Below are 26,138 nucleotides of genomic sequence, written 5' to 3' on the forward strand. Positions count from 1 at the left end.
GTGGACGGCGTAGATTTCTATCCTTGAGAGGGCATCAGCCACGGGGTCCTTGCCGGGGACGTAGTGGATGGTGCAGCTGAACTCAGCGATGGCTGCCAGGTGTCTCTGTTGTCTTGCTGACCAGGCGTCGCTCGCCTTGGTGAAGGCGTGCAACCAGTGGTCTGTCTTGATGGTGAAGGGAGCGCCTTCAAGGAGGTAAAGGGAGTGGCGCACTGCTTGGTACACAGCCAGGAGCTCGTGGTCAAACGTGCTGTACCTCATCTCGGCGGGCAACAGTTTCCTACTGAAGAAGGCGAGCAGCTGGGGAACGCCTTGGACCATCTGCTCGAGGACGGCCCCACAAGCGACGTTACTGGCATCAGTGGTGAGGCATAAGGGCGCGGTGGGGTCCTGGTGAGACAAGGTGTTGGCTTTGGCGAGGGCCATCTTCGTGTCGCAGAAGGCCTGCATCTGCTCTGCTTCCCAAGTCAGGTTCTTTGGTTAGCCCCTTCAGGACCTGTGTTGGAGGGGACATGGTTCGGGCAACGTCGGGGATAAACCGGCGGTAATAATTCACCATTCCGATGAATTCTTGCAGTAAGGGTCAGGAACTTTTGCACTGCGTCCACCTTCAATGCCATGGGGCGCACGCCTGCTGCGGAGATTTCATGTCCGAGGAAGTCCACCAACTGGGTCGAGTTGCCGAAGGAATATTTCACGACCAAGGCAGATCTCTATTTTCTTCCCGTCAGGACCTGCGTCAGGCAGAGAGGAGGCCCATCACCGTGTTCCAAGCATCCTCCAGGTCGGCGCCTCTCATTGGATTTGTGACGAGGTCGAGGGCGCGGGCAGCTCTTTCAGCAATAGGGGTGGCGTAGGCTCTCACGAGTTTTGTCTTGAGTTCGCCCAGTGTGACTGGTTTGGTCTGTGCGCACCCAGTCAACCAGGGGGTTATTTGTTTGTACACATCTGGAATAGGGCTGCTATGACGAGGTCAGCCTGCAGCACCTCGTCCAAAAGTCCCACGAGCCGGAATTGCCCCTCTGGATGAACCAGGCGGTTGGGTCCTCTGTTGCAAAAGGGGGCAACCTGACAGCCTGAGCAGCGGCTGTGCGCGAGGCTGAGGAGGAGACCTGGGTTTCTTGCACGGAACTGTCTGCTTCCATTGTCCACTCTCAGAGAAACGGTCGACGAAAGTCTTAAATGGCGGGTCAAACCGTTTGAGGAACGCCTGAACACACCTGGGGAAGGTATGCTATATTTAGTCCGTTAGAGGTGTTGGCTTTCCGCGGCAGGAGCTTTCAGAGATCTAAACTGAGGCGTCGTGTGAGTCCACTAAAGATCTCTGAAGGTGAGCGGCGATAGTTAGTCCCTTAATGGTTTAGCCAAAACTGTTTGGGTCACTGTCCAAACCGGATCACCAGTTTGTGAGGGTGTGAACAAAGAGGCAGCTAGAAGTGTACTGACTTTATTATGTTGTTGTTGTTTTTGATTAAGCTGACCTTGTGTCAGCACGGGCTCTTGGTCACAGAGCAGCCCGTAATAACTTTATTATAGGTAAAGGAAATTCATACATACAGCGTGCGGGCGGAAATGTGGTGTCCGACCCGCGAGAGAGTAAAAATGGGTCGGCGACAGCCGATTTGTGTTTCTTAGGATGCATATAATAATAAATATAAACGCATACAAAACATGATGTTACGTTATATGTAAATTGGAGGGAAGCCCGCTGAACGCTGTCTAGGATGGAAGTAAGAACAACGTGATTGTAGGAATGTGTACAATGAATTTTCGGATAAAGCGTTGTCCTTACACTATTTTGATAGTTTTTGGTCTAAATTTTTTTCTCATGAAATTTGTTTACGGGATATGCTCTTCTTTGGTAATTGACCATATTTTTTCTAGCTTTAGTCATTCTACAATTAATTTTTGTTTCTTTTATTGACATCTCTTCTGTAGGAGCTAAATCCTATAGAAATCATATGGGAGTTGGGACGTCAAGTTTCGAATTGGGATGTATGACGTCATTGAAAAAGCTCTATTATATAATACCTGCGTGCATTCACTGGAGTCCCTCGAAGAATATACTTTATTTCCCCTGAATTTTTTTTCACAAGGACAAATCAAACCAAAATTAATAAGGATAATTGGAGATACTGAGAACATTTATGTTAAGAAAACATATATTTTGATTACGGGACTCAGGTTTAACCATCATCTAGGGTGATGTACGATAACATCCAATAGTGGTCTTGAAACAAAATTTTGTTCCCAAGCTTTAAGATGTTATTTTGAAAATTTCATGATCATATATAAAACTAATTAAGAGATAATAGTAATAAAATGTAACTTATTTGTTTTTAACCGATAAGTATGATGGTTTAAATGGAATAAATACGTAAAATACGACACATTTTTAGTGTTTGTAAGATAGTGTGTAGCAGCTGATCTATCTGGTCTATTGTTATTGTTAGAAAAAATAGAAAAATTGGAGGTGGTGAAGTCAAAACAATTCATATTTAAGTAAAATTGTATGTGAACGCCACTGCAATTCTTCGCCATTGAAATTGTCCTAAGGTTATTCTGGTAAGTGTATTTTGACATAACTGGTAAGATAAAGAAGCCTTGTCTTAGGCCTGTAGGATCGCCTGTTTTGCCGTAGGCTTTCTTCCTACCCTTAGGATAACGTACCCTAGACTAGCTTCTGCATAGGTCAAAGTAGCTTAAGTATAATTTGGTAAATTTTTGTGGGAATTTTTTTTACATTAAAGTATTTTAGTATTGCTAGGTAGGGCCTGACCACTTCCATGAACGCCCTATTTAAGTACCTAGTATAGGCCAGGAGGCCTAGGTACCAGCTTCCTTGAGAATGAGTATTTTAAAACGTAGTAGTACTAAAGGAAAGATGGTAATTAATATCTCGCTACATCAATTATGAGATAGATTTTGGTGTGATTTTCGTATTAGGCTGAGCATAGGTAGTAGGGTAAACAACCGAGTGGACTGGCCAACTCGCCAACTACTGCGGTTTTGGCCACCCACTGAAAAAGTACTTTGACACATCCTGACACCGGAGACGGTCATCACTCATGAGTTATTGGTGGTGATAGGAGGAGCTCAAGACCTCTACTCTCCTTTCAAAGTAAGCATATTTTGTCCAAAGTTATAAATTAAGGCCATATTTTAAGATTTAAACATAGGGTAATGAAAAGTGTGGCCAACGCAGTGCACACTACCCCAAAACGCTTTCAAAATTTACTTACGATTACGTATATAAAAGTTTAGAAGGTTGACGCCATCTCAATGTTTGCGGAGTCGCCTGTGTCAACAAACTTCCCATTTCCTGCGCTAAATCCACACACCACTTGTACCCATAGATTTTGGGGCACTTTCATCACAACAATCGTAAACCTGACCTCTAACCAGTACTTATCTACGGGGACTACGGCATTCTTTGCGGTGTTTTGCGGTCTTCAATTGTTTATCAGTGTTGTCAATTGGTATGTTTACCCTCCAAACTGGGTATAAGACTTACATAAAACCGGGAAAATAAGTGAAATTAGCGGTATTTCTACAGAAGCAATCCGCGGTGGCCTAGACTATGGCAATTGACGTTTTCTATGTTATTTTACTCACTGAACAAGAATTTAAAGAATATTTATTCGGACGACTGTAATTAACCCCCAGGGGCCAGTATTTAAAAACGGCGAAAAGAAATACATTGGACGCCCCAACCCTAGTGGATGTCGTATCCCGCGGTTACGCTCCTTGCAGTTTGTAGGGAACTATTCTTTAGAATTACCCTGCAAGAAACGTAACCGTGGATACGACATCCACTAGGAATTGGGGGCGTCCTATGTATTTCACTGTGTTTAGTACTGGCCCCTGGGGGTTAATTACAGTCGTCCGAATAAATATTACTTAAAATTCTTGTTTAGTAGGTAAAACTGCATAGAAAAACCGCAACTGCCATAGTCTCAGCCGCCGCGGTGGGTACCCTAGATCTACCAAATTAGCGTATCTATTTGTAGTATATATACATATTACAGTAATTTTATCATTACTGCATTACTATGACAACTAGAATTCATGGAAACAGTTTGTAAATGCTCCACTAAATTGGCAACGATGGAGTCATTTTTCGTTGCATTGTCTGCTCGTAAGTAATCAGAAATATTTTGTAATTTTTCGGTGTTAATTTGGTTGCAAAAAAATGGATAATAGACATGAATTAAATAAAGATTTTTGAAGTAACAAAGTAAAGTTTAAACTAAATACGTAATGATTAAAGTAAACAATTAAGGGAATATAGCTTTGCACCTCATAAATAGTGTAGTCATCTGCTGCTCATAACTGTTGTTTGTGGAGTGAGTGCTTAGGAACCAGGATAGCAACATGGTTCAAGTGCAATTTGGAGTGAATTAAGACCAAAATGTGTATAATTACAATCAAATAAGCACTGTGAAGTTTCAATTGTGATATCAGTAAGGATATAACCACCAAATTACAAGGTAAAAATGAATTCAGTTCAAACCATGACTCCGGAAATAAATTAAAATTGTTCCGATACGTAATACAAACCATCGGTCCTTTAACAATAGGAAGTAGCTAGCGGCAGCTGGAACGGTCGTAAGCTTCGAACAAGGGGAGAACGGTAGTTAACTGCTTGTCCGACAGTCTAAACAAATCACTTTTGCTTTCGGCCGCGGGTGTGAAGGACGTGTTCGTCATCGCTCTCTGCCCCCGCTTCATCGTCGTATGCTTTGTTTATATTGTGTTTTCTACTAATGGTTTGTTTGACTTGAAAATGAAACTGTAAGTACACTGTTTTCATTTTCATTACTTAATTATGAACCCTTGAATTATGTCTCGGTGCCGAGGGCGGGCGCGCTCGCGCCGAGTCATGTATTTGGGCGAAGGGTGTAATTGAAAATGTAAGTACTTTTTTCATTATATTTTTAGCCCTGTGCGTTCGTTACGAGAGTGTGACTGCGCTCGGCACGAACTTTTAATTTTGTATAATAGAATGCAATGAAAGTGGATTCGCAATTGCAATATTCTTTTCATTTTCATTTATTGATTGCATGAAATTTAATCTGGATCAATTTTCGTTCTTACCCGGGAATTGATCCTTACGATTTTTATGTGAAATGAAATCGCAAGTGCAGTATTCTGTTTCATTTTCATATATATTTTATGATAGCATCATATTATTAGATCAAGTTTCCGTTCTTACCCGGGAATTGATCTTTTCTCCTTTAAGTTCTATGAAGTGAATCGCAAGGGTATTCTGTTTCATTTTCATATTACTTTTCACTGCTGTGCGGGGGTGGGGGAAGCGAAGGTCTGCCAGGAAGTCGTCGGAAAGCTCTCCCGCGACTCCCTTGGTAGCCGATTCTTCGTCTTCCTTCCTGCCCCCCGCGCAGCTTCTTCATTGTATTTTTGTATTTGGGGTCTTCCTTGCGTTCGGGGTGGGGCATGTCTTCCCCCGTGCGTGAGGGAACCCCTCTTACTAATCTATCTATGTTACCGCAGGTGCTACATCCGTGGGAGCGACCTTGGATGTAGATGTAGATCCTCACGAGGTTTGTACTCGTTGTCGGGGGCGAGAGTGCTCCCGCAACGAGCCCTGTGTAACGTGTATGCATTCGTCAGAGGCGCAGTGGGTGCTGTACGAGGACACAAGAAGTCATCGGAAAGTCCAGTGACTCCTTTGGTAACGGACGTCCAGTTGTACTCGGGGTCTTCCGTCCGCTCTGGGTGGGGTTCTCTCCCCCCAGGCGCGAGGAAGCCCCTCTAACTAACCCGACTGTTGCTTCCGCAGGTTTGCCATCAGCGAGGACGACCTGGAACAGGTGTGGGAGTCGCTGGGACTGCAGGGGTTGATTCAGCGGTTGGCGGGGTCGGCAGTGGTCACTCATGATACGGTAACCACTACAACAACCACAATCTCGACACCAGCATATGAGATGTCACCGCACCTGGTGTACACACCACATGTCATGTCGGTAACACCCACGGGCTGCAATCCAGAACCAATTCCTGCCGTGCCAATCAGGACGGTGCCACCGCCACCTGGGTTCTTTGTATTGCCGACCCCGGACTGCCGCTGCCCAAAGAGTACCCCCCTGGACCTGCCGCCAGTGCCGAGGATGACGGTAGCTGCCGACAGGAAGCCTGTCTCTCCTGTGGTACCTGCCGTGCCTTACGTACCTGTTGCTGTCCCAGCCGCTCATTCTCTTTCAGATCAGGTGCCTGCTGCTCATTCACTTTCAGATGTTCCTGCTGTTCCTGGACCTGTTCCTGTTGTTCCTGCTGTTTGGTGATGCTGTCACAGTCTCAGGTCTTTCCGGACAGGTGCAGTTCGGGCCCTGTTGCTTCGGCAACTGCCCCGGCTCCCTCCTGGATGGAAGACCTGACGTCTGTCCTGCGGAGCCTGGCGAAGAAGAAGAGGAAGAGGAAGAAGGTGTCGTCGTCGTCTTCGTCGTCTTCTTCGTCGTCCGCTGCCTCTCCTTCCCTTCGACTTCTAAGGCCAAACAGCCGAAGAAGAAGAAGGTTGCCTCCTTCCCCCCTAAGAAGACTCCTTCGGGATCTTCTAAGGGCCCGGCTCGCTCAGGCTGGGGGAGCTGGGGGCTGTCTGCTGGTCCTCCTGTTCCTTCGGGAACGGGGCCCGTCGCTTCTTCTTCTGCAAAGAAGAAGTCGACGGGGACCAGAGGGCACCAGCCTCGGCTGGTGCGTCCTCACCTGGTGCTAGCGGGTCTGCCGCTAAACCAGGTTCCGTCTCGGCCGCTTCTCGTTCGCGAGAAGCACCGACGTGGGGGACGCTCTTCCAAGAAGACCGTCCAGCCAAAGTTTTTGACGACCCGAGCTCGCTCGCCGTCAAGACAGCGGCGCGGAGCAGAAGACTGGCGAGAGTCGTGCACACAACTCTCGCCAGGCCAGTGGACGCTCTCGCAGCGATCAACAATGGCTGCTCGGGCTAACGTGACGGTCCGCTGATCAGCCACGGGTTTGAGGCGAGGAAGGAGTCCCCGCGGCCGCCGGTACCAGCCACGGCTGGTACCAGCGACTTGACGCGGCGCTGAGGACGCTGGCCGGTCTCGAACGCGACACAGAGCCTAGCAGGTCACCCCCGTCCGCCGCTCCCGATGGGACCGGGCGGAGACGGTGACCAGCGGCAGCTCGCCTGACGCTAGAGATCGGTCTCGACGTTTTCAGCCGAGCCAATCGCCCCAGGCGAGCAGTAAGGCTAGGCCTGCTGCTCGACCGTCACCGCGGTTGACGATCAGACAGCAGCCCTCCACGCACGCTGGTCCTGCCAGCGAGCGAGGGGGGAGCGTCAGGTCGGCCTCTCCCATAAACGGGTTGAGGCGAGGAAGGGGTCCCCGCGCCGTCGGTACCAGCCACGGCTGGTACCAGCGGCTCGATGCGCCGAGAGGACGCTCGCCGGTCTCACCGTGACAGCGAGCCTAGCAGGTCACCTGACGCCGCTCCCATCGGGACCGGGCGGAGACGGTAACCAGCAACAGCTCGCCTGACGCTAGAGATCAGCGTCGACGTTCTCAGCCAAGCCTCTCGCCTCAGGCGAGCGGCAGGCGTAGCATGCTGCCTCGATCGCCACCGCGGGTTGACGATCGGCAGCAGCCCTCCAAGCACGCTGGTCCTGCCAGCGAGCTAGGGGGAGCGTCAGGTCTGCCTCTCCTGTACCTTCAACCTCCTCGGGCTACGCGGGAGGAGCGAGGTACCTATGAGTGATCGCGAGAGGTGCGCCGCTCGCGACCCCGCTATGACGCCGTATGGACCAGGCACGGTTCTAGGACCGACAGGACATACGCGCAATTAGCTGGAGGCGACCGTCAGGGGTCTGCCACTCTTCCTCCTTCTGAAGGAGAGATCTAGGGATCTATTCTTGTTGGGAGGGTGGACGGTCCTACTCCGCAAGACGCGGTTACTCCCGAGATACAGAGGAATTTGCAGAAGTCATTAAGCTGATTCGTCAGCATAATGACCCTGCGGAAGGATTGCCGCTCCCACCAGCAGAGCCCACGTCTCTGCTCGAGTCGTTTTGGGGCCCGAGAAGGGAACCCAAACCGACGGTGGGTCTCCGCGATCGGAGCTTGCGATTCTGTCTCGAACCAGTGTCTCTCGTCTCCGGACAAGAAGGCTCTCTCAGTTCTGGCCGGGTCGATCAAGCTACTTCCACCTCCTCTACTGCGACAGCGGCGTTTTCTACGTGTCTTCGGACACCGTATTTAATACTCCTTCGGTCCTCCTGAGAGGTTTCGACCTCGACGAGGACTGGAATGAGTCGGAGGACGGTTCGGCTCTCTCCGTCAGGTGTCGATCAGCCCCACCCAGACGACGTTCACAGTGGCGGCAGACCCTTACCTACAGTGAGAGTTCGTAACCCTCCGCGGGAAAAACGTTTTCTCCTGACGATACGTTTTCCCAGACTGAGAGGCCATCGCCGCAAAGGCGATGCTGCTCCTACTCTTCTCCAACTGCTAGTTCCACTGGAACGACGAGTATCCATTCCTTCCCATTCCCTCTCTCCTTATTACGGCTACGAGGGAAAGGGGAAGGATCCTACAGAGATTTCTTTGTAGGATCCACCCACGTTCGGGACTGCGCTACCGGGGGGGGACCTTCGGTCCTACCTACCTGACGTAAGCCCCGGTCGTTGAGGAGGAAATCCTGCTCCATTCTCGATTTCTACGGGAATCGAGAGGACCACCAGCCGATATCGTTTGACGAATTCGGTGGGGGTTTCGCAGACTGCTTAGAATTCTACGGAATTTCTAGCGCATTCAGAGTGTTCGAGTTTTTTACGATCTTCAACACTTACGCGAGACCACGGTCCAAAGTGAGCGAGACGAGAATCCCGATATGTTACACGATAATCGGGAACCTCGCCTATGCTCGAATTCCTGGAATTTCTAGCATTGTGAAGAAGACTGCTGCTGAAAGAAACTATCTCACAGTAGGCGACCAACCTGGAATAGAGGAGATCGGACGGGATATCCAGTTTGGCTTGAACTATCGTCTTAGTATTCTGTTCACCATTGAAGCTTTCCTTCGAGGAAGACTTCTCCTTCACTCTCTTTAATAGAGAACGAAGGTGGTCGATCTCCATCCTTATTTTGTTTTCTTGAAGGAAAGAATTTAGGATGGAGATCGTTGTTCAGAATCCTACAAATATACTACGTATATTACCTCGCGACATCATTCTTCTAAGCAGTTGAATTGTCCGAGGGGTAGGCGCATATCCTAGTTATTCTACGGATTGCGACTTAGACGAGAAGTATTCTAATTGAACTGCAACTCTGGGGTTGCCTGCAACCTCCAGGAGTTTTCAGTTTCAATTTTATATACTTATGGTTTTGTCACGACAACACCATTTCAACTTTTAATATTTTACCGAAATTCGTTTCGCCTAAATATAATTGCCCGAGCATATCTTTTATGCTCGGTAGTTCTAGCCGAACGCATTCCTTCGTGGAATAATGGATTACCTGGCAACTCAGGATGACGAGTCAGCAGGCTCAACCACTGCGTATTGAACTGCCTCATAGCAGCTCAGTATCAGCTGGGCCTCCGAGATTCACGGTCATGTATGTCTCTCTCTCCCCTGCTTGATTGACTACCGAACCGTATCTCTGCCTAACAATCATGGACTTAGGTCTCTGATTAACGGGGATTCTCGCAATAATGAAAGGACCATCTACTGCGGTGACGCTAGATTCCATCGCCTTCGACATTGCGAGAATTTTCAACAGAGATATCTCTTGGACTCTTTCATCTTTCTGTTTACCGCACGGTACAGAAGTCTGTACAAGTCTCCCGCTGCATCGCACTGCGATAATGCGAATGATTTTGCAGACATCTGAGTTTGTCTTCAAAATATCTCGTATTCGTAGGTGTACAATTGTTCATTGTTCAACCGAATTACAAGATGTGTCAGAAGACATCGCCTACTCTCCGACCTGACAGCTCTACCTCCAAATGTTCAGCCCATGAGAAGCAGTTCTTCAGGCGGCTTTCACCTGTGTTTTCATTATCGAAGAACGCCCCGCATTTCATTGCAACTACGACTTCTCACCGGACAGCAATGAAAATAGCGGTTAGCGTTTTCAGTCATTTGTAAGCACAGGTTATGAATCTTGAGATCCTTCTCTCGATTCATATGTGAAGACGTAGGTTGCATTCAATATATACCTTCGTCTTCAACGGTACATAGTGTTGTTTCTCCTTCCTTAGCTGAGATTCAACAAACATGAGATGTTTTACCTTCAGGGACCTCGGTCTCTAGAAGGCAATTGACTTTCGCCTGTTGGGTACATTGCCTTAAGAGAATCATCACCTCGCTGTCCGGCATTGGTGACAAACAAATACATCATTTGTTTGGTCTCTCGGCATAACCCTTTAAAGGCGAAGGTCACGTGACTTACTCGGATGCTTTGACAACTTGCCTCCTACCGAACGCAGTCAGTCGGCAGCTGTCAGAGCGCGAGTCAGTTACGAGTTACGCTGTTGACTTCGTTCGGTTGTTACACAGCAACCATTACTTCGTTTTAAATAGCTTGTCACAGTACCCATACCATTGACACCCACCATGGAGTGTCGGTGTCCTATCCACTACCGAGAACTTCGCTGCATGGGGATAGGAGGATGCGAGAGACTTCGTTGCTAACGGACAGACCAGTATGGGTACTGGACATCACCGAAGTAGAGAAGAGGGATAGGTCATGCGACTATTTCCTTCTTTTCCTCTGAGAACTGCATGACTTCTCCTGCGAAGTCAGGCACCCAGGGGATGGGGATCCGTGACGCTCGATTTCGTACCGAACTCGTAGCGAAGACTCAGAACCCTTCGGTCCCTGACGATTGGTTCGAGTCGTTCACAATCCCCTCCCTAATGGACTTCACCGCCTTCGATGCGAAGGAGATGCTGCCTTGTCCACAAGAACTTCTCCTTGGCGCAGGTACTGAAGGCAGGGGTCTGGTCCAACCAGACCACATGCCCTTCCTTCTACCTTCGGGATATTGCCCACAGGTCCTTGGATCTTTTTCCTTGGGGACCCGTGGTGGCTGCTCAACACGTTGTGTAGCGAACCCCAGACCCTCGCAGGCTGAACAGCATCGAGTCCTGGTGTGACCGTAAGAATGGATGGAATAATGAGAGTGTGACTGGCTCCTCTTCCCATCTTTTTGGTTCTCTCTACCTGGTGGTTAGAGGGACACGGTCGTCACCCTGCTGGATAAGGACAAGATGCAGGTGAGCTACTCAACAGAGCACCATCCTATCCCTTTCACTAGGGATAGGAGCGTATATCCACCACTTCCTCCAACAAGGGGGAGGAAGTGGATGCCAGCTTGAGACAACCCATACTTTATGTTGCCTCTTGCAACAGGAACAAGTTCTTGCTTGCTGGTACGAAGAGATACGCTTGCCTCTCTCTTAGTACTCGGCCCAGAGGTCTGACCATTGATCCTGCGGTGCACACCCCGATCAATCGGACAGAGGCTTGATCCCTCCCTCGCTCTTACGACCAGGGAGGCATTCCAGGGATGGACTGAACAACACAGTCTGTTCATCAAAAGACTCAGATTCCTCCACCAAGAAGTGTCTTCTATTGTTAAAGGAGGGACCGATGGTTTGTATTACGTATCGGAACAAATGACAATTTGTCGAAAATTGCATTTTTCCTAACTATCAAACCTGAGGTCCTTTACATATAGTCCCTCCTCATGCCACCCCTCACTCTGCGTATTTTGCATGGGCCAAAAGCAAAAGTGATTTGTTTACCTCCCAGGAGTCGCGCGGCGCGCGACTGTCGGACAAGCAAGTTAACTACCGTTCTCCCCTGTTCGAAGCTTACGACCGTTCCAGCTGCCGCTAGCTACTTCCTATTGTAAAGGACCTCAGGTTTGTATAGTTAGGAAAAATGCAATTTTCGACAAATTGTCATGTTTCATACTTTCACTAATATAAGCAACAAAATGTTGTTTTATTGTGCTGATTACAACTGCAATCTTGGTAAGATCAATAAACGTTACATATATACTAACGCTAACATTGTTCAAATGAGTGCTGGGAAGGCTGGGAAAGATGATGGATTGTCTGTGGTTAGAACGGCCAGCCACGCGATTGCCGCTATAGTGGATTTCAAAACTGCCTTGAAAACATATTTTACGAAGAGCTCACATGCTTATTTTTAGTTCATATGGGGCTTTCATATATCACATTATGTCGACGAAACTTCAGTCTTTTGAATGGTATGCTTAAAGTTGTAATTGTATTCTTGTTTCACCAATTAAATATCAAGTGAATAAGTGGGAATGTAAGTGTTTCTTTGTTAACACTAACTTTATGAAGTTTTTAGAAGAGTTTTCCTACCATTTCTAGTGACTGGCATGCTTTAGTGAAGGAAGGATAGGATTTTTTCCTATTATCTCTTCACCATGTGATAAGGTGTCAAGTTTTACAGATTCCAGGGGATGCAATGCACCTGAAGCACTCACCACTTTCAGTGGATGGGTTTTCGTATTATCTCAGTGCAGGTGACAATGTTGGATGATTGTCTTTATTAGGTGCAGCACCCAGGGCAAGGCGGGCACCTATCACACTTTACACATTTGGACAGAAAACCTTTACTGTAAAGCTTCCACTATGTAGTAGGTGACTCTGTTATACTGCTACACCACTAGTATAGGTTAAGATGAGCACCAACCATATGCTGTATCCCAGTAGCTGTCTTAACTGATAAGGAATGACAAGCATTCTATTCAATGCTAGCAACTTTTGCTACTTCATTTTATTACGTAACTTAATATTTGGACTAATATACAGTGGTCCTGCAAATAGTTGGAACCCCTATAAAAACACTTAAAACTGCTTATTTTGTTAGTTAAAACTCAGGAAAAGCCACTAAAAAATTTGTATACCTGTTTTTTTTTTAATAATTTTAGTTTTATCCCAAAACCCAAAGTGTATTTTTATGGTGAAATTGATACCAAAAAATCAGGAATTTGTGGATATTTCTCATATAAAAATACTGCAAATTGGTGAATTTCCTGCGAATAATGAGAGGATATGTTCCAGAGAGAAATCTGTGAATGCGTGAGTTCGTGAATCCGGAGAACGCAAATACTGGGGCTCCACTGTATTTTCATGTCTTCCACCTCCTGTCAATGTGTGAATCAGCTATTTAATTACTGGGTAAATTAAATATACAAAAATTGCATTTTTATAATAAAAATAACTTTTTGTATATGTGTATTTACCCAGTAATTAAAGATTCGGAGCCCACCCTCCTCCCTGCTGATAGACACGAGGCATGAACAAATTGATCTTTCTGCAAACATTCGTTCCTATTCGCCCACATGGGAACTGTCACCTACACGTTTTCTATGGGGGGGCGGAAACGTCTCCTACACAGTCTAGGGGGCGGGGGAACGTACCTTAGTTCTATTCGAAAACTGTCACCTACACAGTTTCTGGGCAAATGGACGGAACTGTCACCTACACAGTTTCTAGGGGGGGGGAATTCTACACAGTTTCTAGTGGGCGGAACTGTCTCCTACACAGTTTCTAGTGGGCGGAACTGTCACCTACACAGTTTCTAGTGGAACTGTCAACTAGTACAGTTTTCCTAGGGGGCGGACTGTTTCACCTACACAGTTTCTAGGGGGCGAAACTGTCACCTACACAGTTTCTAGTGGGCGGAACTGTCACCTACACAGTTTCTAGTGGGCGGAACTGTCACCTACACAGTTTCTTGTGGGCGGAACTGTCACCTACACAGTTTTCTAAGTGGGTCAACTGTCACCTACACAGTTTCTAGTGGGCAACTGGTCAACACATCCTATTGGGCGGAACTCACCTACACAGTTTCTGTGGGCAGAATCACCTACAGTTTTCTATGGGCGAAACTGTCACCTACACAGTTTCTAGTGGGCGAAACTGTCACCTACACAGTTTCTTGTGGGAAGTAACTGTCACCTACAGTTTGAAGTGTTTTCCTGTGAATTTTGAATTCTAGCTGCCATGATAAGTGGAACTCAGTACTATTTAATAATTACTATATTGGTAAGTATTTACCAAAAGTTATTTTTTTTTTTTTGCACTTGCAGATGTTGATATACCAGGAATAGACAGTATCCATGAGTTTTTTGTAATTTGTTCCGACACGGCATACAAACCTTCGGTCCTTTTACAATAGGAAGGTACTAGCGGCAGCTGGATAGGTCGTAAGCTTTCGAACAAGGGGTTCGTAGTTACTTGGCTTGTCCGACAGGAGCGCGCACGCGACTGGGAGGTAAACAAATCACTTTTGCTTTCTGGCCTCACAGCGAGTGGACGTGTGTTCGACGCTCTCTGCCCGCTTCTCGTCGTTTGCTTTCATGAGTATTTGGTTGTGTTTGTGTGTGAACATTTGTAAGTACAATCATTTCCTCTCTTATTTCTTTCAATTTTGAATTGATTAATATGGAATCTCCACGCCTCGCTACCCCACGGAGACTATGCCCGGGTACCGAAGCGCGTAAATGCGGAAAGTTCCGCTCATTCCCGGAAATTGACCCACATATATTGTGCGCTCGGTGTCGTGGGCGCGAATGTACCCGAGCCGAGCCCTGTGAAGTAGGTTCTTAATTGGTCGGAGGCGCAGTGGACTTTGTACGAGGGCAGGAAGAAGCGAAGGCCTGCAAAGGAGTCGTCGGAAAGCTCTCAGCGACTCCTTTGGTTACGGACACTTCGTCTTCGCTTTCCTGCCGCCCGCTCAGCTCCCCACGTTTGGCGCCTTCCCTTCTCGGTTTGCTTTTCTAGGTCTTCTCCTCACCGACCTGTCCGAGTGTGGAGGAGGGCGCTAGATACCCCAATGTCGAGTTGTACTCTGGGTCCTCTATCCGTTCGTCTTCGCGCGAGCGGGTAGAGGATCCTGCTAATCACCCGACATTCTGCTTCCTCAGGTGCGGTTGCCGCGAAGGACGACCTCGGACAGGTGTGGGCATCATTGGGTCTGCAGGGCGTGCCAAGTGTCCAGGGGCTGCTCTACCATCTCGCTGGCTCTGTGGCGGTCAGCATGCTACGGTTACGACCACCACCACGATCCTTACAACGCCTGGCTATGCTTCACCTCCTGCACCTGGTACACCCCGCACGCGGTCTCTGTCACACCAACTACATCGGTTGCAGGGGCCAGTTGCCGTACCACGGGGGAGTGTGATGCCGCCGCCTGGGTTTGCCGTGCTGCGGCGACCGGACTTCGTGTGCCCGAAGCGCTCGCCCCTGGACCTCCCACCAGTACCTAGGATGGCTGTGCCGCTGGTCCGTCCACCTGGACGCCTGTACAGCCTGCCGTACCTGCCGTACCTGCCCAGCCGCTGTTCACGGACGTGACGTTACCGACCACTGCTGCCGTTCCTGTACCTGCTCCTGCCGTCTCCACTGCTGTTCCTGTGATGCCTGCACCTGCTGACGTTGTTCCTGTTCCTGGCACCGCTGCTCCCGATGCTGATCTGTTCGGACAGGTGCGTCCGGGCCCTGTTGCTTCGGCAACAGCAGCCCCGGCTCCGCTCTGGATGACAGATCTGACATCGGTCTTGAGGAGGTTGACGAGGAAGAAGAAGAAGAGGAGGAAGGTGTCGTCGTCGTCTTCATCGTCTTCTTCGTCGTCGTCGTCGTCTGCCGCCTCTTCCCCTTCTTCTTCTAAGGCTGCTATACCGCCTAAGAAGAAGGCGGTCGCCTCCCCCCCCCCCAAGAAGTCTCCTTCGGGAACTTCTAAGGGCCCGTCTCGCTCTGGTGTGACGGGGGGTTCTTCCAGGGGGCTTCCCCCCGCTGGTCACCCTGCTCCTTCGGGGCAGGACCCGTCTCTTCTTCCGCAAGGAAGAAGACTACGTGGACCAGAGGAGTGCCGGCTAACACCGGCACTTCCTCACCTGCTGTTAGTGGTTCGACCACGGCAGCAGATCCGTCTCGGCCTCTCGTTCGCGAGAGGTACCGAGTGTACGGTCGCCTACCAGCGACCGTGCAGCTAGGAACCAGACCTCTGAGCCAGCTCAGCGTCAGGTTCAAGGCACGGAGCGAAGACTGGTGACAGCCGCTCACGCGGGACTCTCACCAGACCAGCTCTCGCTCTCGCGGCGAGCAGCTGGCTACCCGGCGGACGTGACGGTCCCCATGACCGGCCACGGGCTGAGGCTGGGAAAGAGGTCCCCTCGTTCGCCGGCGCCAGCCACGGCTGGTACCAGCGACGTGACGCGCCGTGAGGATACGACACCCGGTCTCACCGTGACAGTGGAGCTCGCCGGTCGCCTGACCGTCACTCTCACAGAGAGCGATCGGGTACGGCAACCAGCACCAGCTCCTCTGACACACGAGACCGGGGCCGCTGTTCTCGGTCCAGCCGTTCTCCACAGCGAGACGGCTCGACTAGGCCTGCAGCTCGATCGCCACCGCGGGTTGACAATCGCCTGCAGTCTTCCAAGCCCACTGGTTATGCCAGCGAGCGAGGAGGGAGCATCAGGTTCTGCCTCTCCCATACCTTCAACCTCCTCGGGTTACACCGGGAGGGCGAGGTATTGAGGAGTGATCGTGAGGGGTGCGCCCCTCAGGATCCCACCCACGTCGTCCTACGTACCAGGCACGGTTCTCGGACCAGCCAGGTCGTATGCACAAGTGGCTGGAGGAGACCGAGAGGGGTCTGTCGCTGTTCCTCCCCTCGAGGAGGAGGATCTCGGGAGATGCTCCTGTTTGAGGGACTGGATGGTCCGACTCCGCAGGACGCAGTCACTCCTGAGATCCAGAGGAACTTTGCCGAGGTTATTGCGCTGATTCGTCAGCACGACCTCGCGGAAGGATCGCCGCTCCCACCATCCGAGCCCACGTCCCGGCTCGAGTCGTTCTGGGGCCCGAAGAGGGAACCCAGAACCGACGGTGGGTTTGCCGCGTTCCGAGCTTGCCGACTCAGTGCTGGACCATGGTAGAATCGCTTGTCTCCGGGCAAGACGGTTCTCTCAAGTCTGGCAGGTCGAGCAAGCTGCTTCCACCTCCTCTGCTGCGACAGCGGCGTTTTTACGTGCCATCTGAGGACCCGATGCCGCCCAAACAGGTAAACCCGAAGTTAGCCAGGCTGACTCCGGGTGTGTCTCTGCAGCAGCTCCTGTCCGAGAACCTATGGTTCTCGCAGCAAGAGGCACTCGGCCTGGAATCTACTGCCATGGCAGCTTTCCAGGCCGTCTCCTGGTTAGATCTGTGGTCCCTCACAGTATCTAAGGTCGCAGCCAACTCCGGGGGTGGGAATTCTCCCGAAGATGACTCGGCCTTTAGGAGACTTTGCCAGTCTGGGGGAAGAGCCATCTCCTTCCTTGCCCACCAGACGGTGAACCTGTGGGCCAACCTGGTTCTCCGACGTAGGGACGCTGTCCTTACTCGGGTTTCCAGGGCGGCCGGGCGTGAAGCGGCGTTGGGACTTCGCAACGGACCTTTACGGAGTTCCACGTCTCTCTTCCCAGGAGAGATGGTGGACGCTGCGGTGGACAGACGGCGCACTGACGACAGTGACCGTCTGGTTTCACCAGGCAGTCTCGAAGGCTTCTGGGCAGCCTCGGACTGCGGCCAAGTCAAAGAGCTCGGCTAGCGCTTCCTCGGTGGCTAAGACGGTAGCTGCGTCGAAAGCCCCGGGGAAAGACTCTGTCTTCTTCGACTTCTACAAAGGGGAGCCGTAACCAGCCCTCCTCCCAGCCCCTCCTCCCGTGGAGGCTCTGGGAAGAGAATCGAAGAAAGGGGGGAAACGCTGGGGGAAACGTAGGGCGGCGTTCCCCCTCACCTGCTGCCGGAAGTGGGGGGGTTGCCTGGCCAGCCATTGGGTGGGCACTTGGCAGCGCTACGGCGCCGAGACCTGGATTGTAGATGTCCTTCGGGAGGGATATCTATTACCCTTCGAATCTCGGCCACCCCTCACCTCCAACCCGGTCCAACAGCAGTCGTACGTTCCAGGGTCATCGAAGGACGTAGCATTGAGACAGGAGATCAAGACCATGCTGAGCAAGAGAGCTGTAGAAATCGTCACGGATCAGTCACCGGGCTTTTACAGTCGACTCTTCCTGGTGGAAAAGTCTACGGGAGGCTGGCGCCCGGTGATAGATCTCTCTCCTCTGAACCGGTTTGTTTGCCAGACCCGGTTCACGATGGAGACGGCACGTTCAGTGCTCGACTCCATCAGGGAGAACGATTTCATGCTTTCAGTGGACTTGAAGGATGCGTATTTCCAAATACCCATTCATCAGTCCTCCAGAAAGTACCTCCGCTTCATCCTCGACGGGACGGTGTACCAGTTCAGGGCACTTTGCTTCGGTCTCTCAACCGCTCCACAGGTGTTCACTGCGAGTGTTCACTCTGGTGTCTGCTTGGGCCCATTCGCACGGGATACGTCTGATGAGGTATCTCGACGATTGGTTAGTCCTGGCGAGCTCCCGCTCGCAGTTGCTACAGGACAGGGATCGACTGCTCGAGTTCTGTCGCGATCTGGGGATCGTTGTGAACTTCGAAAAGTCCGATCTCGAGCCCAAGCAGAGGATGAAGTACCTGGGTATGCTGATCGACACGGTAGCAGGGCGAGTCTTCCCCGCAGACTCGCGGATCAGCAGATTCATAGGACAGCCAACCAGTTCCTGTCTCGGCAGGAACAGGTAGCTCAGCGATGGCAAGTCGTGATCGGACACCTGTCGTCACTCGAGAAGTTAGTCCCTCACGGGCGTCTTCCACCTGCGGTCTCTTCAGTGGAGACTAAAGGAGAGTTGGTCACAGGCGACGGATCCCCAAGCTTTCCAGTGTCACTGACACGGAGGTGAGGCAGGACCTAGCCTGGTGGCTGGACGACAGGAACCTCTTAAGAGGAGTGCCTCTGCGCATTCCCCCCCCGGACATGCAGCTGTTCTCAGACGCATCGACCGAGGGATGGGGCGCACAACCTGGAGGAGTTGCTGACTTCTAGGAGTGTGGGACGAGAACGACAAGCACCTTCACATCAATGTACTGGAACTCAAGGCAGCGTTCCTCGCTCTCCAAGAGTTCCAGGACCGCTTGATGGGACACTCAGTGGTGTTGATGTGCGACAACACCACGGTAGTGGCCTACGTCAACAAACAGGGGGGCCTAGTGTGTCTCTCCCTGTTGTACCAGTTGACTCGGCAGGTGCACGAGTGGGGCCGAGGCACACTCAATAGAGCTGTCGGCACGCTACATTCCAGGGAAGAGGAATGTAGTAGCAGACACGCTCAGCCGTCGGGATCAGGTGATAGGGACCGAGTGGTCTCTACACCAGGACGTGGCGGAAAGGCTCTTCGACCTGTGGGGGCGACCAGTCGTGGATCTGTTCGCCATCCGGCCACACAGGAAGCTCCAGGTGTTCTTCTCGGCCGTGCCGGACCCATGGGCAGCTGCAGAGGACGCTCTTCAACACCCGTGGACAACCTCTTCGTCTATGCCTTTCCCCCGTTCAGCCTGATTCGCAAGGTGATCAGTCGAGCACTGGTCACCCCAGAATCTCAGGATGATCCTGGTGGCTCCCAAATGCCACAGGCCATTTGGTATCCGGACCTGCTGGCTCTTCTCGCAGGAGAACCGAGAGAGATTCCCCCTTGGTCACAAACCTTCTCGCCCAGCCACACGTCGAGCGGTACCACCGAGCAGTCCAGTCCCTACGTCTTCACGGCTGGCTGTTATCCACCATCTCTTGCGAACGAGAGGCTTTTCTCGTAGCGCAGCAACAGAGATGGCTGGAAACGTCCGTCAGTCCTCTGCAGCTGTGTACCAGGGGGAAGTGGGCCGTCTTCTGTGGTTGGTTGTCGTAGACGGGGTCTATCTCCTCTCAGAGCCACTCTTCAGCATGTAGCGGATTTTCCTCGTTTTTCTTCGCCGAGAGAAGCTCCTCTCAGTCCCCACAGTCAAAGGATACAGAGCCGCCCTGGCTCTCGTCCTGAAACTGAGGGATTGGACATCTCGAACTCGTTCGAGATGTCCTTGCTTATGAGGAGCTTCGAAAGGTCTTGCCCACCCAGGGAACTCAGGCCCCCTGCGTGGGATGTGACTCTCGTCCTTAGGAGTTTGACTCGAACGCCGTTCGAGCCACTCCGAGAGTCGTCAGACAGGGATCTGACCCTCAAGACCCTCTTCTTGCTGGCCCTGGCATCGGCGAAGAGAGTAGGGGAACTTCATGGTCTTTCCTATGATGTACGCACTCCCAGGGGATGGGGATCTGTGACGCTCGATTTCGTCCCGAACTTCGTTGCGAAGACTCAGAAACCGTCGATCCCTGACGACAGGTTTCGAGTCCTTCACGATTCCCTCCCTAATGGACTTCACCGATAATGATGCGGATGAGATGCTGCTTTGTCCTGTGAGGGCGCTACGGCGCTATCTGAAGAAAACTCGACACCTCAGGCCTGAGTGTCGACGCCTCTTCGTTAGCACCGGGGTAACCAAGAAAGAAGTATCCAAGAACACTCTTTCATTCTGGCTGCGTGAGGTCATCAGGAGGGCGTATGAGGCTGATGGATAGTGACGACATCCGTACGTCCCGTCCGAGAGCTCACGAAGTCAGAAGTATTGGCCCCTCGTTGGCGTTTCGTAAGAACTTCTCCGTGGCGCAGGTCCTGAAGGCAGGGGTCTGGTCTAACCAGACTACCTTACGTCCTTCTACCTTCGGGATATTGCCCACACAGGTCCTGGATACCTTTTCCTTGGGACCCGTGGTGGCTGCTCAACAAGTTGTGTAGCTAACCCAGACCCTCGCAGGCTGAAACAGCATCGAGTCCTGGTGTGACTGTGTGGATGGATGTGTGAGTGAGTGAGTGACTGGCTCCCTCTTCCATCTTTTCCTCCTCCTCTACCTGTGGGCAGAGGGCCACAGGTGTCGTCACTACGCTGGATGAGGACGAGATGCAGGTGAGCTATATGACAGAGCCCCATCCTATCCCTTTCCACTATGGGATAGGAGCAGAATATCCACCACTTCCTCCTACAAGGGGGGGGAAGTGGATGCCTACAAGAGTCAAACCCATGACTTTATATTTGCTCCTGTACAGGAACAAGTTCTACATTGCTGGTACGAAGAGGTACGCTTGCCTCTCTCTTAGTACTCGGTCCAGAGGTCTGACCATTGATCCTGTGGTGCACACCCCGATCAATGGCGGACAGAGGCTTGGATCCTCCCTCGCTCTTACGACCAGGGAGACTTCCAAGGTTGGGCGAACACCAGTCTGCTTGTTCAAAAGACTCAGATTCCTCCCACCAAGAAGTGAGTCTTCTATTGTAAAAGGACCGAAGGTTTGTATGCCGTGTCGGAACAAATGACAATTTGTCCAAAATTGCATTTTTCCTAACTATACAAACCTGAGGTCCTTTTACACATAGCCCCACCTCATGCCACCCTCACTCTGCAGTTTTTTTGCTTGGGCCAAAGCAAAAGTGATTTGTTTACCTCCCAGTCGCGCGCGCTGCGCGCCTGTCGGACAAACAGTTAACTACCGAACCCCTTGTTCGAAAGCTTACGACCTATCCAGCTGCCGCTAGTACCTTCCTATTGTAAAAGGACCTCAGGTTTGTATAGTTAGGAAAAATGCAATTTTGGACAAATTGTCATTTTATTATGTCTTTTTGTTAGATTTTTATTTTACATAACATATGGTAACTAGTAGATAACGAAGACCTTTTCTTTAATTGCTGAAACAGTAGTCTTATTGGGTTCATTTGCATGAAGAGGACTTGCCGGGACTATTCTTAAAATGAAGAGGGTATTTTGCCGGTTCTGGGTGTAAAATAGCCAAACATGCCTTCGAGCTTATGTTGCCGGTTTCAGTAGAAATAGACACACATGCTTTTAAGCTTATTTTGCCGGTTCCAGTAAAATAGACCAAACATACTTAATGCTTATTTTGCTGGTTCTGTTAAAATATATCCCAGGTTATTTCGTTAAACATTTTTAATATTTATTATTAATGCTAGTAAGGCTAAAAAATACTGAACCTATTTAATAAGGAGTTTATTTATATTTATAATTTTCAAGACAATTTTGAATCTTGCAATGCTAATTGTTGAAACATTAAAACCATTTATTTATAGTCACATATTAAGAGAAATGCATTTGTCTCAAATATTCAGGCATAACAGTCTCCGCAAATCCAAAACTTGCCCATGGCAATGGTTCTTTTACCAGTGCACTTCAGGTGCACCCACTGAAGACAACAGTCACAGACCACAGAATCCATCTTGTTCAAATCATGCTTACAGTGCCCACACACCCACTGCGCTGACAATCTTAAGACTCCATACATATGCTCCACAGCTTTCCAACCATCTGGATCAAAATATGTGCAGATCTTATAGATTGAAACGTCTTCATCCAGACATGCTGTTGGTATCGAAGAAGGGTTTTGTTCAACAGTATTTTGAGAGAGAAGCTTTCCACCCATAGCATGAATGACATCTTTACCACTAGCAAAGTAGCCAAGTATCTGTAGATCCCTGTCACTGGATGATTTCTTGATGAATGGAGTTGGCTTATCAAGTCTTGACTTTTACTTGGGAAGTCCTAGAACATTATTGTTTGACCCTTTGGGTCTACCCCATTTCTTTGATTTTTGGGAGGCAAAGTGACATTGTTTTTAAGGTAGGATTAGCAGCTTCTGGAACTGAACAGGGCTCTGGAAGTGTAAATGGTTCGTGTTTCTTCTTCAAGATCTTGAGTATGGTAGCTGAATGATCTCCAAGACAGTTGTTTTCTCTCCACCAGTAATACCCATTTTATCTATTAGGAATTCTGTAGAAAGCCCTGGTTGGAATTTCAGGTAGTCAGCAGTCTGCTGTAGTTCACCAACTTCTGTGGAAGGTTTGGGTTTGGCAGCTGTGGCGATGTGAATGTCCTTCATGAAGAAGGTTTTACCTGTGGTCTCGTAGAGTTGTTGGTAAACCATCTTCTGATTGGCCCAAACTTTTAACATTTCAGCTGCTCTGTCTTCATCAGACCTGTCTAGACGTCTATGTGATGGCAATAAGTTATACAGTTGCTTGGATACCTCGTGGTTGTGTTCACTAACATACTCTGTGTTAACTAACCTCTGACCATGAGCACTGGATCTTAGTTTCAGCTGGTATGGGCAGTCAGCTATACTAAAATTTAAATATATTTGCTCCTTTTAGATCGATTCTTTTAAAGTTTGTTTGTATGATAGATTGCTTAACAACTACTTTTTTTTATAAGTATATTTGCTCATTAGCTTGTTACATGAATTCTTGACAAATACTATTTTAAGAAATTGCCTTTTAGATAAATTTTTTTAAAGTTTGTTGTTCATACACAAACAAACCTTCGGTCTTAACAATAGACTCATACTTCGAGGGAGGAACAAGCCATCTTAAACCGGCTGGGGGCCTACCCACCAGTCCGGCTTCCAGAAGAAATGACTTCTGGGGAGGGACTAAAGCCCGTTGAGAAGCTAGATAAATTGAGATCTAACCACTCAGACCCTGAGTGACGTACATTGATATTGGGGAGAATCATTGTATATAGGGAACCAAAGAGAAATTTTGACTGTCCAATAGCAAACCAATGCACTAGGGTTTGTACTCCTCCCAACTCCTCCTTGCCACGGAGTGGAGCATATGCTACCAAATAGAGGGTTTGATATTTTATATATGCGACCACACTATCAGTATGACTACCTTACTCACCTGTATCAGACCAGTCCAGTGAATGACGTGTCTATTCCTTAAACCGCCCGAAGGAAGAAGGAAAGGTACAAGAGAAAGAAGGAGACCAGCCAACTCACTCATTCTCTCATCCACACAATCATCTTAGGTAAGATACAAAAGTGCCTTGCTAAGGGTAACTATGAGTTACACAAACTGTTGGGCAGCCACCACAGGACCCAGGAAAAACGTGTCTGTAGATTTGTGGGCAACATCCTTAAGGTAGAAAGAGGTGAACGTGGATTGCTGTAACCAAGTACCAGTGCTCAGCACTATATGTACAGCCAAGTTCTTTTTGAAAGTCAGAGAGGGACCAATACCCCTAATGTCATGCGCTCTTTCCTGCACAGACATGGTGGTGGAATCATCAAGAGTCAAGTATGCCTGTCAGATGGCTTCCCGTATCCAAAAAGAGATATTATTCTTAAGACACCTCTTTCTTCGTACAGCCTGTGCTAACAAAAAGTCTGTGGCACCCTGGTCTAAGGTGCCGAGTCCTTTTAAGATAGCAACGCAGGGCCCGGACAGGGCACAACAAATGCTCTTGAGCATCACCACCCACAAACTCATTCAGCAATGGAATGGAAAACGAAGTGAATCTGTCATCGTGCACAGAGGGATTTTGGGTCTTGGCCACAAATTCCGGGACAAATTCGAAGAACACCGACCCCCAACCCCTGGTGTGCTTTACATCATAGCTTAGACCGTGGAGCTCTCCTACCCTCTTGGAAGATGCTGAGGCCAGAAGGAAAACTGTCTTGAGTGTCAAGTTCTTGTCAGATGAGCGACGCAAGGGCTCATATGGACTCTTAGTGGAGCTCTTGAGAACCAAGGAAACATCCCCCGTCGGAGGCTTGAGCTCCCTAGGAGAACTCGACTGCTCAAACCCCTTAACTAGCAAGGAAAGTTCCCAGGAAGAGATGATGTCGATACCTCTAAGGCTTAACAGCAAACTCAGGGCCGCCCTGTAGCCTCTTAATGGCAGAAACGGAGGAACGTTTCTCGTCTCTGAGGAAGGTTAAAAAGTCTGTTATTCGCTGAATAGAGGTTGTGAGTGGAGAAAAACCCCGTTTACGACACCAATCACAGTAGATCGCCCATTTGCCTTGGTAATCCGCGGAGGTCAACTTTCTGAGGCTGCTGGACATATGCCCTGCTGTTCTCTGAGAAAAGCCTCTCGCTCGGAGGTGATACTTGATAGCCTCCAACCTTGAAGAGACAGGGATTCTACTGACTGGCGGACCCTTTCCGCATGTGGCTGACACAGATGTTGCCAAGGGGGAATCTCCCTCGGAACCTCTGACAACAATGACAGCAGATCTGGGAACCATTCTGCCTGAGGCCACAGAGGGGCTACCAAAGTCATCCTGAGACTGTGAACTCATTAGCCTGTTCAGAACTTGACGGATCAAACAAAACGGTGGGAAACATCTTCAGGTTGTCCCAGGAATGTTGGAATGTGTCCTCTGCTAACGCTAAAGGATCTGGGACCACAGAACAGAATATCTCCAGCTTCCTGTACGATTACGATCCTATTGTTAAGACCTCAGGTTTGTAGCTATGAAAAATACAAATTGTCTTAGAAAGTATGTCAATTTGTATGATAGAATTGCTCAACAACTATTTTTTTTTTTTAATATATCTGCTCATTAGCTTGTTCGATGAATTCTTGTCAAGTACCATTTTAAGAAATTACCTTTTAGATAGATTGTTTTGAAGTTAAAGTTAAAAAGCATATTTGTCTATTTTACCAGGACTGGTAAAATAAGCTTAAATAGCATATCTGGTTTTATGGCGCTTGTCTAAAAAATTGGCAATTTATAGTGCCAAAAGGGCTGAGTTTTGGTTATTGGCACCATAAGGTGCTGATACTAGAGTTATGGCATCATAGCATACCTAACAGAAGCGCCATTAATACAAACTTGGCACCATAAATTGCCAAGTTTCTGTTACTGGCATTTTCGCTTATCAGCACCCCACAGAGAACTGATTTTATGAGTCCACTTCTCCCTTTTATTTTTTCTAGCTAGCATAGAAATTATAACACTGATGCAGTATTTAAGTATCATGATATTGGCATAATATTGTTGTGATTTAGAATGTTTGTGCTCACATATATTGTTTCTTTTTCAGGTCATAAATTCGCCAATATGTTTGGGCTGGGTAACTTTGATTTCCCAGACTATAGATCTGAATGTACGTCCATAGCGTCATTTTCATCTGATGGTGGTAGTTCGAAAAAGAGGAGAGGATCTTTCCTGTAAGTGTTCCTGTTTTGTGTATTCACTGTTATTCTATTGCATAATAATATAGTAATAATAATAGTTGGGAAGTAGACCTTTTTTTAAAGAACTAATGTTGAAAATAATGGCTGATTCAGCTGCGTTAATTTTATAGAGGACTTTCATTA

At 49.1% G+C, this 26,138-nt stretch overlaps 1 long non-coding RNA gene across 1 annotated transcript in view; it reads left to right on the top strand.

The window, feature by feature from the left end:
• Positions 1-2,417: 2,417 nt before the first annotated feature.
• The window catches only part of LOC135220324 (uncharacterized), a 39,640-nt gene continuing 15,919 nt past the window's right edge, over positions 2,418-26,138 (top strand). The window contains exons 1-2 of the long non-coding RNA XR_010315660.1: positions 2,418-2,565; positions 25,862-25,988. This is a non-coding gene — a long non-coding RNA (uncharacterized LOC135220324). The remainder of the gene's footprint in view (positions 2,566-25,861; positions 25,989-26,138) is intronic.

The sequence above is a fragment of the Macrobrachium nipponense genome, chromosome 1 (genome assembly GCF_015104395.2).
Source record: "Macrobrachium nipponense isolate FS-2020 chromosome 1, ASM1510439v2, whole genome shotgun sequence".
Taxonomy (NCBI): domain Eukaryota; kingdom Metazoa; phylum Arthropoda; class Malacostraca; order Decapoda; family Palaemonidae; genus Macrobrachium; species Macrobrachium nipponense.